The 12,019-nt window shown below is 35.1% G+C and overlaps 1 non-coding gene across 1 annotated transcript; it reads right to left on the bottom strand.

Moving 5' to 3' along the window:
* Nucleotides 1-11,527: 11,527 nt before the first annotated feature.
* LOC141722162 (small nucleolar RNA R71) lies at nt 11,528-11,634 on the bottom strand. The gene has a single exon (XR_012575188.1). It is a non-coding gene; the product is annotated as a small nucleolar RNA R71 (small nucleolar RNA).
* Between the last annotated feature and the right edge of the window lie 385 nt (nt 11,635-12,019).

The raw sequence follows: 12,019 nt of genomic DNA, 5'->3' as shown, positions 1-12,019 counted from the left end.
GTTGTCAACAGATAAGTAAATAAGGGGAGTTTCTTTTGAAACTATATTCAAAATATTTAAAATAAGTCGAGATAATATTCCCTGACGATCTGAAATTATTGGAATGATTTTCCGAAAATCAGAAAGTATTTTAAATCAGGTTTTATGATATTTAAATCATAATAAATCATTTAATAAATAATTAATAATTAAATATTAATCATTAAATAATTAAACCTCGAATAATTATACTTTAAAAGAATATTTGAAATAATATTCCTCAACTAATTTATGTTTAAGTAATTTAAAGTAATCTTTAATAATAAATTGAGTTTGAAATAAATAATCGTTGGAGAATACATCTCCTATAATAAATGAATAGTTAAATAATATTCATTATTCGAAAAATAAAATATAGTTGAGGGAATACGATTTTTGAAAATCGTTTTAATAAAAGTTTGAGGTATTTAATGTTTCGTAAGTGGACGTCGAGTCCATTGGAACACAACTACTACAGACTTTTATCGTTCTAAAATATCACAGGAATGATTCCCGGTTTTTTATTTTAAAATCTCGACCGACTCTCGGTCTTATAATTATATGTTACGCTCGTGGCGGCGTTAAATATGTTACAACATATATGTATCGTACAACATCGGTACATTATGCGAAAACTCAATTACTTAATATCATGGCAAGCATGGCATTTATGTAAGTGATAATAAAACAATCCTTTCACAACACAACAGTATATAGAGTTGGGTTCGTAAACTTGCCTGGTATCTCGAGGTGGAGGATGCTCTAGGGTCTGCTCGAAAATCTATAACCATAAACACAAACTGTTTCGTTAGGTCCCGTTCTAATTCACGGCGACTCGTACTCATATGCTACTTACTATTCTTTTTCTCACTTATCTTACCCTTATTATTCCTTTAAGTACTTATTCATGTCACGTTCTCTTCCTTTTCGAAGTTCCTTATGTCCGTTTACATATTCATCGTCGGCTCCGCTTATGAGTTCCAACGGCTTTCCAATCGCGCGGTCTTGGCTCCGATATTTTTATAAAATTAAAAAATCATTATTTTCACTTGAAATATTTATAGCAGTTAAGGAACTATATTTAATACTCTCTGTAAAAATTTCATGATTTATGAACATTTTTATGTCGATTATTTTTATTTCCAAAATTCGTAATTTGTAGCAGTTTTTGTCGCGTAAATCACTTTTATTAAAACGGCCATAACTTTTGATCCGTAAATCGAAATCAAGCGATTCAAGCACCTAAACGATCCTTATAACATTTTATATCATAATAAAGTGTTAATTTTCAAGAAACTACAGTTTATATCTTCTGGATGTTCTGCAGAAACTTAATGTTATGTTTTGTTCGTTTTAGCGAGATTACGATTACGATTCGAGTTTCGTTTACGCCTTAAATCTCTATACTACCACCGACAATCATCACATCATCACCACCACATTAACTCCTCTCAATAACATCATGTTATTGAGGCAACAATCATCAACCTTAAATCTACTTAACTAAACATCAATATTATAACAAATCATTCACCAAAACTATGTATACAACTAAGTTCCAAAAGAGTCTTGAACTTAATACCTTAAATAAAGATGGGTCAAAGATTTATACCTTTATTGAAAGCTTGAGATGTGTTTTTTATGTGGTGAAGTCTTGGGAGTGCTTGGTAGGGTTTTTGGAACCTAAATCAACCGTTAAAATCAAGAAACCAAAGAAAAGTTACTATTCATACTATTCACTATCATCTTTCTTGAATTTATTTCACTACTCAAATCTTGATAAAATGAGCTTAAAAATTTATCTTATTTTATTTTAGGATGTATGAAGCTTGAGAATTCATGAGGGATTTTTTCCATGACTAGAGCTTGGAGTTTTGAAATTGATTTCTTGCTCATTTTTTGTTAGGGCCGAATGGAAGAAGAAGAAGGTGGGAGAGAGAATTTTGTGTTACTTGCTTGGGTGCTTCTTGGAGAAGTGATTGTATATTCTCTAGTATATGTCCTAGAACTAGAGTTATGTTGGCATATCTTTGAACAAATCTTGCTAGCTTTCCTAGGTTACAAGCTAAACTACTTGGTTTAGGCTTTAGCTTACTATTTCCTAGCTTTAGGTAATCATTCCTATATTGCTTAGATTACTATTTGATAAATTAACCATGGTTAATTTTCTACCATGGTTGGTTAGAGTGATACGTTTATTTATTCGTTTACGCGTTTGTTCGGTCGCTTAATCATTTTCGTAATAATTTCTCGTAAACGGTTCGTGGCTTAAATCCTTTCATATTTATTCTTTATGTTTTGAAGTATCGTTCTTAGATATAAATATGTAGGGTTTTAAATTCATAATTATGTTGTGATTCCCGTAATCCTCGATGATTCATAAATACGGTCATTTTTCAAAGTTCGTTTTATTCGAAAACTAATAGCATTTACATACACTCATTTGGTACGTATAATCATGTTATCAACTCTAAAACTCAATTTCTCATGCACAACATAGTGTGGGCTAAAAAGTTTTCCCCGTCTATCAGGGTTACTATTCATTAAGTGTTTTTACAAAGTCTCAAAATTTCAAGTTATTATATTGAACAAGTTTGAAAAGATAAAAAGGCCATGAACATTTTGTTTAATGGTGTTGATGGGGACATGTTTGACAACATCATAAACTACAAAACTGCAAAGGATGTTTGGGAAACAATTCAATTCATATCTGATGGAACTGAGCAGGTAAGGGAAAATAAAATGCAACTTTTGATTCAGCAATATGAGCATTTTCACAGTGAAGAAAGTGAGTCACTCATTGACGTATTTAGTAGATTTTAAAAGCTAATAAATGCTCTAAAATTGCATGGAAGAGTCTATTAAACAAAGGACTCAAACATCAAATTTCTTAGATGTCTACCAAAGGATTGGAAACCCATGATAGTCTCACAAAGAAACTCTCAAGACTACAAGGAATTCACCTTGGATAGACTGTATGGAATTCTAAAAACCTATGAGCTTGAAATAGAGCAAGATGAAAAGCTAGAGAAAGGAAGAAAGAGATGAGGGTCCATTGCACTAGTTGCTGAGCAAGAAAAGGAGAAGGAGACAAAGGTAGAAGCTGTTGAATCGGCACTAAACCATAGAGTTTATGAAGGCAAGGGAAAAGGGTGAGTAGCTGAACATGAAGACCAGCTTAGTCAAGATGACATGGATGACATAGATGAGCATCTTGATTTTCTATCCAGGAGATTTTCCAAGCTCAAATTCAAAAAGAATTTTGGAGCAGCCAAGTCAAACAGAAACATGGTTGATAAGTCTAAATTTAAATGTTTCAAGTGTGGCTTGGCAGGTCATTTTACTAGTGAATGCAGAAAGTCTGATTGTGGTAAAAAGAAGTTTGAGGTTGTTGATTACAGACAGAAATATTGTGAGTTACTCAAACAAAAGGAAAGTGCTTTCATCACACAGGAAAATGACTGGGCTGCAGATGGATTAGAAGAGAATGAAGATACAAGTTATGTCAATCTAGCACTTATGGTCAAATCAGATAAAACAGAGGTCAGTTCATCAAGTAATCAGGTAATCACAATTAATCTATCACATTTGTCTAAAGATGAGTGTAATGATGCCATAAATGACAAGTCTACTGAATTATATCATCTGCGTGTTACACTCAAATCTCTCACTAAGGAAAAAACTAATCTTAAAGAGAACAATATGTTTTTAAGTGAAAGACATATTGTGTTAGAAACTCAATTTGTTGAGTTTGAAAAACAGAAATAGAATGCAAGACTCCCAAAGATGAATTGACTGAATCTCTAAAGAAAGAGGAGATTTTAAGAAAGCAACTTGAATGAGAACAGGAAGTAATTAAGGCATGGAAATCATCTAGAGATGTCCATGCTCAAATTACTAAAGTTCAAGGTATAGAATCTTTTTGTGATGCAGCCTGGAAAAAAACAAGGAGAAGCTTGATTCCAATCTGGTTGAAGGACTTTCAACGGATGTGGATTCGACGGATGATGAAAATAATCCGTCGAATAATCAAAAGGATTATTTGTCGAAAGATAATGAGTCACATCCATTGAGTATAAGTAAACCAGTTGGCAAAGCTAAGCTAGCCAAATTAAATGAAAAATATGGATCAGTTTCTAAGAACTTTGTTCCAGAAAAAATAAGTCAAGTGAAACAGAACAAGAGAGTCAATGTAGGGCATCTTTCCATTAAACAATTAAATGACATATTGGAGAAAATTGAAGTGAGAGCAGAATCTAAAAGGAAAAATAATAGAAATGGGAAAGTAGGAATTAATAAACATAACAACTACACACCTGATAAATATGCACCAAGAAAATTATGTGTTAAGTGTGGTAGCGTTAATCATTTGTCTGTTAATTGCAAACTTGCTATGCCTGCTTCCATGTCTGCACGTCCTTCATTTCCTAGTATGTCTACAATGCCTGTGAATGTTATGTGTTAGGTCTCACACACTGTAGAAGGGGGTTGAATACAGTGTTTAGCACAATTAAATCGAATATAAGAACTCAAGTAACAGAAAACAGATTTTATTCAACACAATAAACTCTATTACAATATGGAACTATCCTCTCTCAGTGATGAACAAATTATCACGAGAGCTGCTAGAGTTACAAAGAATAATAACTTCGATGATTGTAACACTTATAGTGTAAACTCTATGCCTGTATTTATACACTACACAGTTACAAGATAATCTTCTAATTGATATGGAATATAATTCTGCTTCCTAAAATATATCAACTAGTTATCTTTTCTTCCAAGTTTTCTATTCATCATAGAATTCCTTCTTCATGCACAATTCTTTCTGTCTTAGTCTCGGTCTTCTTTCCTTTCAATCAGCCGCCTGCCTTATCTGAAAGTCATCTTAAGTCCTGATATTATCTCCTGATAAATATCTTCTGAACCTTAAGTTTTGATAACTTAAGTTCGGATATCTTAAGTTCTGTCTTCAGTATAAGTGCTGATTTCTAGTTAAGTATTGATCTGTCCTGTTATGTAAGATCTGAAAACTAAACACGAATCATATTACACATGACATTATCAAATATATCTAACAATCTCCCCCAACTTGTAAATTAGCATAATATACAAGTTCAACAGATATTTGATGATGTCAAAAACATTAAGTACAAATGTATGAGAATTTGACTAGATAACTACAACTTACAGTCCTTTTAGATTTACCAACTTTAACTTTTGATTACCGCTTCAGTCTGTATAAACTTCAGAATTTAAGTAGTTGTAGATCTTTAACTTGGCTTCAACTTTCAATTTCTTCTGATCTCTTTGATATCAGGAGTTTTCCTGAGATAGTTCTTCAACAAACATCTCTCTGCATATTCAAGTTCATTGACCATCCTCCTTTTAGCATTTATCAATTCAGCTGTATTTTCTCCAGTTTGAAAAATAGCTGCTCTGAGATCATTTATCTTAGCCTTTCTTATCTCCTGATCTAGTCTAATAAGATATGCCTTGTCAGACTCTAGATTGAATTCCACAGCCTTATAACCCAGAAAAGTAGTTATAATCCTAGCAGAGTTAGGCTTCATATCGACAATATCACCCTTATGACCTCTGTACTTGGGACAGTATGTGCTGTCAGACTTTACAGAATAAAGCTTCTTCTGTATTTAAATTTGATACTTTAAATACCCTGCAGCACTGTCTGTTAATCTGTCTTTCATTTGAAGTAGGAATAGAACATGTTCCATTTCTTCAAAATACTTCAGTGGTATAGCATTTTTCTTAATCTGGTATACCCTTCCATCTGTCATAAAATATAACAAGATATGTTCTTTCAAGAAGGTATGATAAACCATTTGTACAGATTCAAGTCGATTCAATCTTTCAGGAGTTGCTCCAACACCTGGTTCACTTAAGGAAGTTGAATCATTGGTAGTGTTATGTACTCTTCTTTCATCAGAACTACCCAACCCAGATTTATCTCTTGCTTCCTTTCCTATAACAACTCTTGCTTCAAAACCACTTGTTGCAGTCTTTAAAGGCTGAGCCTGTTTAGCTTTGGTGAATCCTGGTAGGAGTAGCTTTGAAGGTTTAACATGAGCAATGTCAGAGATTTCCTTTTCCTTATCTTCTGATATCAAGCCACCTTGAGCTATGTCAGAGGTTGCTTGCTTCACTGTTATATCGAAACTTACTAAATCTTGACTCTGCACAACATGAGCCATGTCAGAGGTTGTTTGAAGAATCTTCTTATGCATCAGAGTAAGATTAGCATATGCTTCATCAATTATTTTTTCATCAATGACTGACATATAAACCTTTACAGGTTCATCAACTTTTTCTTTGCCCTTGGACCTTGGATCAATTTCCATTTGTTATTTGACCTTGGTTGCCTCAGTACTTGTTCTTTCCTTTATCACAATACCTTAAGGTTTTGGTAATTTCTTTTCAACAACAGAAGCTTCAGATTTTGTCTTGACACCTTCTGCTTTGAGTCTAGCTTCTTCTTCCTTTAGACTCTCAAAGTCCATTCCTGGATTTTCTTTAAGAAATAACTGCTTTGAAATTTCTTCATCAAGTTCTAGATATCCACAGGAACTTATCTTTTTACCAGTATCAGAACTTATTCTTCTCCCAGTATCAGAACTTGTTCCTTGACTTGTAATTCTAGCTTTACTTGACGAAAGTCCTTTGCCTTGACCTTGACCTCTACCATCATTAGAGTTTCCCTGGTCATCATTTCCATCATCCTTTCCTTTCAGTGTCTGAATAGATTTGCATTTGGACTTAATCACTTTCTCCCCTTTTTTGGCATCAGCAGGTAATAGAAGAGAGACAAGCAATTCCACTGAGGATTGGATCTCATTGAGTTGACTTTGGTTAGAAGCCTGATTCTGCAGAATTTCTTCAATTTGAGTTTGTTGCTTCTCCTAAGTTTTCTCAATGTAGGCAATTCTGTCAAAGGCTAGCTTGACAAATCTGTTCTTTTCAAGTTTCACATTCATATCTTGCTGGATTAGAGCTTCCTGAATTTTTTCACCTTGTCATGAGTTATTGAGTGTTGACCTTGAAGGTGCCTTGTACTCAATGCAGTAACTCTCAGCTGTGCCTTGAAATCATCATTTATCAGCATTTCATCAGCTTTTGCAAGATGCTCAGCAAGAATCTTTTCAGATGGAACAAAACTAACTGAGTTCCATTCTTTAGTCCACTCCTTTCCTCTAGGAGTTTCACTCCAAGGTACTGGTGCTTCCCCTGTAACAAACTTCTTGACTAGCTCAGCTTTATGAACAATTTATTGAGGTGCATGTCCTGATGGACCAGCTGCATCACCATCTAAATTACCAGCATCTTCACCAGTAGTTTCTTCATTAGCAGCATCAGAACTTGTAGATCCTGCAGTATTAGCATCCTCTAATAGAATAGCAGTATGTGAGGCTATAGAGGCTTCAACATTTTCCTCTAAATTCTGATATGCAGCCAGGTTCCGATCAATATTCAAAAGTGATGTTGTTGGTGGAGTGAGTTGAATTGGTGGAGCTTCCAAGTACAAAACCTCAGGTACAATCAGGTTATGTATATCAATTTCAGCACTTGGACCTGGTTCTTCAGTATGTACTGGATCAACTATAGGTGAAATAGAAGGTGTAGGTATCTTAGCTTGAGCAGTTTCTGGTTGTGAAGTTTATGTTTGTGCAGAAGGAAGTAATTCAATAACAACTGGTTATGTTGAGATCAGAGATTCCTGATCCCCTTCCTTAGCTGCTTCCACTACATCTGAATCTGACTCAACTATGTCCCTATGAGCTCTCTGTTTCTTTAATTTCCTCAAAGGTGGAGACACTATAGGAGCTTTATCATCATAATTTAATTTTCTAAGCCTTTTGAGGGGCCTAGAACTCCCAGTTACAGTATCTTTCTGAGAAGAAACCTTCTCAGATTCTACAATAACAGGTTCTGATATTGGAACCTGTTCCTCAGTTGTTTTCTCAAATCAACAGAATTTAATCAAAACATTCATCACAAAATAAAGTTAAAAGTCGATGAAGTAAAGATTAATAAATTGCAATTCAACATGCACAGTCACATAATTTGAGAAGCTTGATTTTTATCAGGATTTAAAAGTCATCAGAATATGGCTCCTTAACTCGAAAAGTGAATGTGTATTCCTGTAATTCATCACACAAATACTGATATGGTTTCATTAGAACTTAATCATCAGAACTTCCATCAGAACTTGTCCTCAGAAATTATGCAATCTGAAACATAAACTGTTCATCTAAAATAACATTGATCACTACAGTAATTTTCATTATTCATATGGAGTGAGCGTGTGCATTAAGCTAAATATCAGACAAAGAGTAAAGTTTTATTCACTTCAGTACATCTTAGAAATAAGGCATAACTAAGAACTTTACTTAAAATCTGTCATTATTATGAAGTCTACTTTAGAATGACTTCATGCATGAGTCCACCTCAACTATTTTGTGCTCATTTTATGCATCTTTTGAAATTCTATTTTACAGTGGCTTCCCAGTGTAAGTGAGTCACAACTGCTTATCAGAATTTATGCTGTTATCAGAGTATTTCTCCAGTAATCATAGAGTGTGAAAAGTCACCAAGAAAATTTTATTTTGCTTTTCTAATGCATATTACTTAATACCAGCAATGCACTTGGGTCTTCCCTTCCACATTTTTTTTACTCTAGATCTCAAAGGAGTGCCTGATTTTTATTTCTTTTCTTTTCTTTTTCTTTTGATAAGTGAGGCTTATCATCACTTAGTACATTCACCATATTTACTAACATCAGAACTTAACAAATAAGAAGCACTATTCTAGTTTTTGACTTAGTAATAAGATACACAAAGTAAACTTAACTAAGCTCAATATCAGAATTTGCTTGTGTTAATAGATTTCCACATAAATGATTACTTCAAACATGGGATCTTTAGTATATTAAAGATTACCAGGTCAGCATCTAGCACAATTATCCTCATTGGATTGAATAGTCACAGAAATATTCATATCACTAGCAGAGTTTAGAATTTCACATCAGACAACAATCAGCACTTAAGTAATTTTCCAATTTAAGCACAGAATACACAAAAATAGTAATATCTGTAAATACTGATCATAAAGTCTGATGTACCAGAACATAAACTAAGCAGATTTAGAGAAAGAACCTGAAACCATTCCAAGTTCATTTACCAATCTTGTAAAAGTAGCTTCACATAGTGGTTTTGTGAAGATATCTGCTAGTTGTTGATCTGTAGGAACAAAATGCAATTCCACTCTACCTTCATCCACATGTTCCCTTATGAAGTGGTACCTAATGCTAATGTGCTTTGTCATTGAGTGCTGAACTGGATTACTGATAAGTGGCATTTTATACCACTTAGAACGTCTTATAATAGCTTAAATTGGTGTCTTGAAATCAAGTATTTTATGTATTTGATGCCTTTTTCTAGTGTTTATGTGTTTCGGGGTATTAGTTGCATTTCGGGCGAGATATCATCAATAAAAAGCCTTGGCATGTGTTCAGCATTGCAAGTGGGAAGAGAGGAGCAGATTATAGCGAAGAAACGGAGCAAACAGAAAAAAATTCCAGAAAGGGTCTGAGCACCCGCTCAGCTATGCTGAGCGACCGCGCAGGAAGCTGAGCGCCCGCTCAGCTATGCTGAGCGGCCGCGTAGGAAGCTGAGCGCCCGCTCACCTATGCTGAGCGGCCGCGCAGGGTTAAAAATTCAGAATATTTATTTTAGACTTCTATTTATGTTTGGCTTCCAACTTCTGAGTAATCTGAGTTTTATGGGACTTCTATATAAGTAGATTTCAGAGACGTTTCACGTGTGTTGGATCGTTGTATTAATCAAGGAGCGAAGGAGATAAGGAAGAAGACCGTTTTAGCACACCGCAACGAAGAGGAAGCATATTTTCTTATTATTCTTTATTTCATTGTAACGTTGGATGCTAGTTTTCTTGCTTTGAACCTTTTACTCTTGTGACGTACTCTGGTTTAATATAATTAGTTTAGTTATTATTCTTTTGTGTTTATTTATCATGTTTTCATATGAACCCATGATGACGATAAGTGCTAACATAGGCTAATCGTGATCATGGGGTCGTAACGGATTTACTATGGAATTTTTTAGTTAGTTGTTTAATACCTTAGTGTGTGATGATTGGATGATATCTAGTATTGGTTGTGCGTATTCGTCTTATGTGCGTCGCGAACATATAAAATAGGCTGTTAATCTCTTGTGAAGCGACGGTGGATCTCGAGATTTAGAACTTGCCATGCTAGCATAGGTTCATGTATGTGTCTGCATGATTAGTGGGTAACTCTAACCGTTTTATTCACCCTGTGTAATCAAAAGGAATAACTTGTTCTTAAATCATTATGTTGTCAATTTCTGTAGACATATAGGGACTCAACATAATAGATGCCTATTCAACTTATATCTTAATTGTGCATGTTTGGTAGAATGGTATTAGTACAATGAAAGTTGGCTTTTATCGGTTTCGTGTTTTCGATTAATATCATCACTGTTGCATGCTAAGGGTAATAACAATGACTATTGAAGGAAGTAGTAATGAAGTTGTGATCTCATGAGTGTTTTAATATTGTTAATTCGAAGTGTTAATTAAGTGGTTAATTTTAGTAGTTAATTGTAGTTAATAATTAGTTACTTAAATCTAAGTGTTATTGTCTTAACATTGAGAAGTAATCATACATTGGTGAATGAGTTTAATTGAACATAATTAGTCTGAGTCTCTGTGGGAACGAACTAGAAAGTATTCTATATTACTTGCGAACGCGTATACTTGAGTGAATATTAGCGCGTGTTTTCGCCCTAACAAGTTTTTGGCGCCGCTGCCGGGGACTCGGCGTATTTGTTTAGTTTATGTACTTACCATTATTGGTCGTTAGGACTCAGTGATTAATACGTGTTACTTATTGTTTTCGGTTGTGTTTCAGGTACTTTAGCGAGCGTTTATTCAAACTCATTCTCGTACTCGCAAGAGGACTTTAGATACAGCTGAGGAGACGGACAAAGTTCTTTTTATTGCGGAGAAGATAGATTTTAACGATTCGGATTCAGGAAGTGAGCAGAAGGAGCCAGTAATCATGGGTGATCGTATTGTTCCGGCAGATCCAGCTCTTATGGACTTTTCTCGGCCTAAAATTGATGATGTTCAGTCTAGCATCATGCACCCGGCTATTGAGGCCAATAACTTTGAAATCAAGCCGGGCACTATTCAGATGGTGCAGAACTCTGTTTCTTTCGGAGGAGCTGCGACTGAAGACCCCAACATGCACATAAGGAATTTTGTCGAGATCTGCAGTACTTTCAAATATAATGGTGTGACTGATGAGGCTATCAAGCTGAGGCTTTTCCCATTCTCACTGAGGGATAAAGCTAAGGACTGGTTATATTCTGAACCAGTTGGGTCCATCACTACTTGGCAAGATCTTGTGCAAAAGTTTCTGGTGAAGTTTTATCCAATGGCAAAGACTGCTGCTATGAGGAGTGCTCTTACTCAGTTTGGGCAGCAACCTACAGAATCTATGTGCGAAGCTTGGGAGCGCTACAAGGAAATGTTGAGAAAGTGTCCACATCATGGAATGCCCGATTGGATGGTGATCACTGGTTTCTATATTTGTTTAGGGGCCCAATCTCGGCCCATGCTCGATGCAGCAGCTGGAAGCACCTTGTGGGCTAAAAGCTATATTGAGGCTTATAATCTTATTGAGACTATGGCTGCAAATGAGCATCAAAAACCAACTCAAAGGATGATGCCTGGGAAGGTAGCAGGTATTATGGAAGTCGATGCAGCCACCGCTATTGCAGCGCAGCTCCAAGCGCTGTCTATGAAGGTCGATTCTCTAGCTACCTATGGAGTCAATCAAATAGCTATGGTCTGTGAGCTTTGTGCAGGTTCTCATGCTACAGATCAGTGTCCTCTTGTTAACGAATCTGTTCAGTATGTGAACAATTATCGGCGACAACAG

The sequence above is a fragment of the Apium graveolens genome, chromosome 4 (genome assembly GCF_009905375.1).
Source record: "Apium graveolens cultivar Ventura chromosome 4, ASM990537v1, whole genome shotgun sequence".
Taxonomy (NCBI): Eukaryota; Viridiplantae; Streptophyta; class Magnoliopsida; order Apiales; family Apiaceae; genus Apium; species Apium graveolens.
Note: the sequence above shows the minus strand (reverse complement) of the source record. Positions and strands in the feature narration are given on the sequence as shown.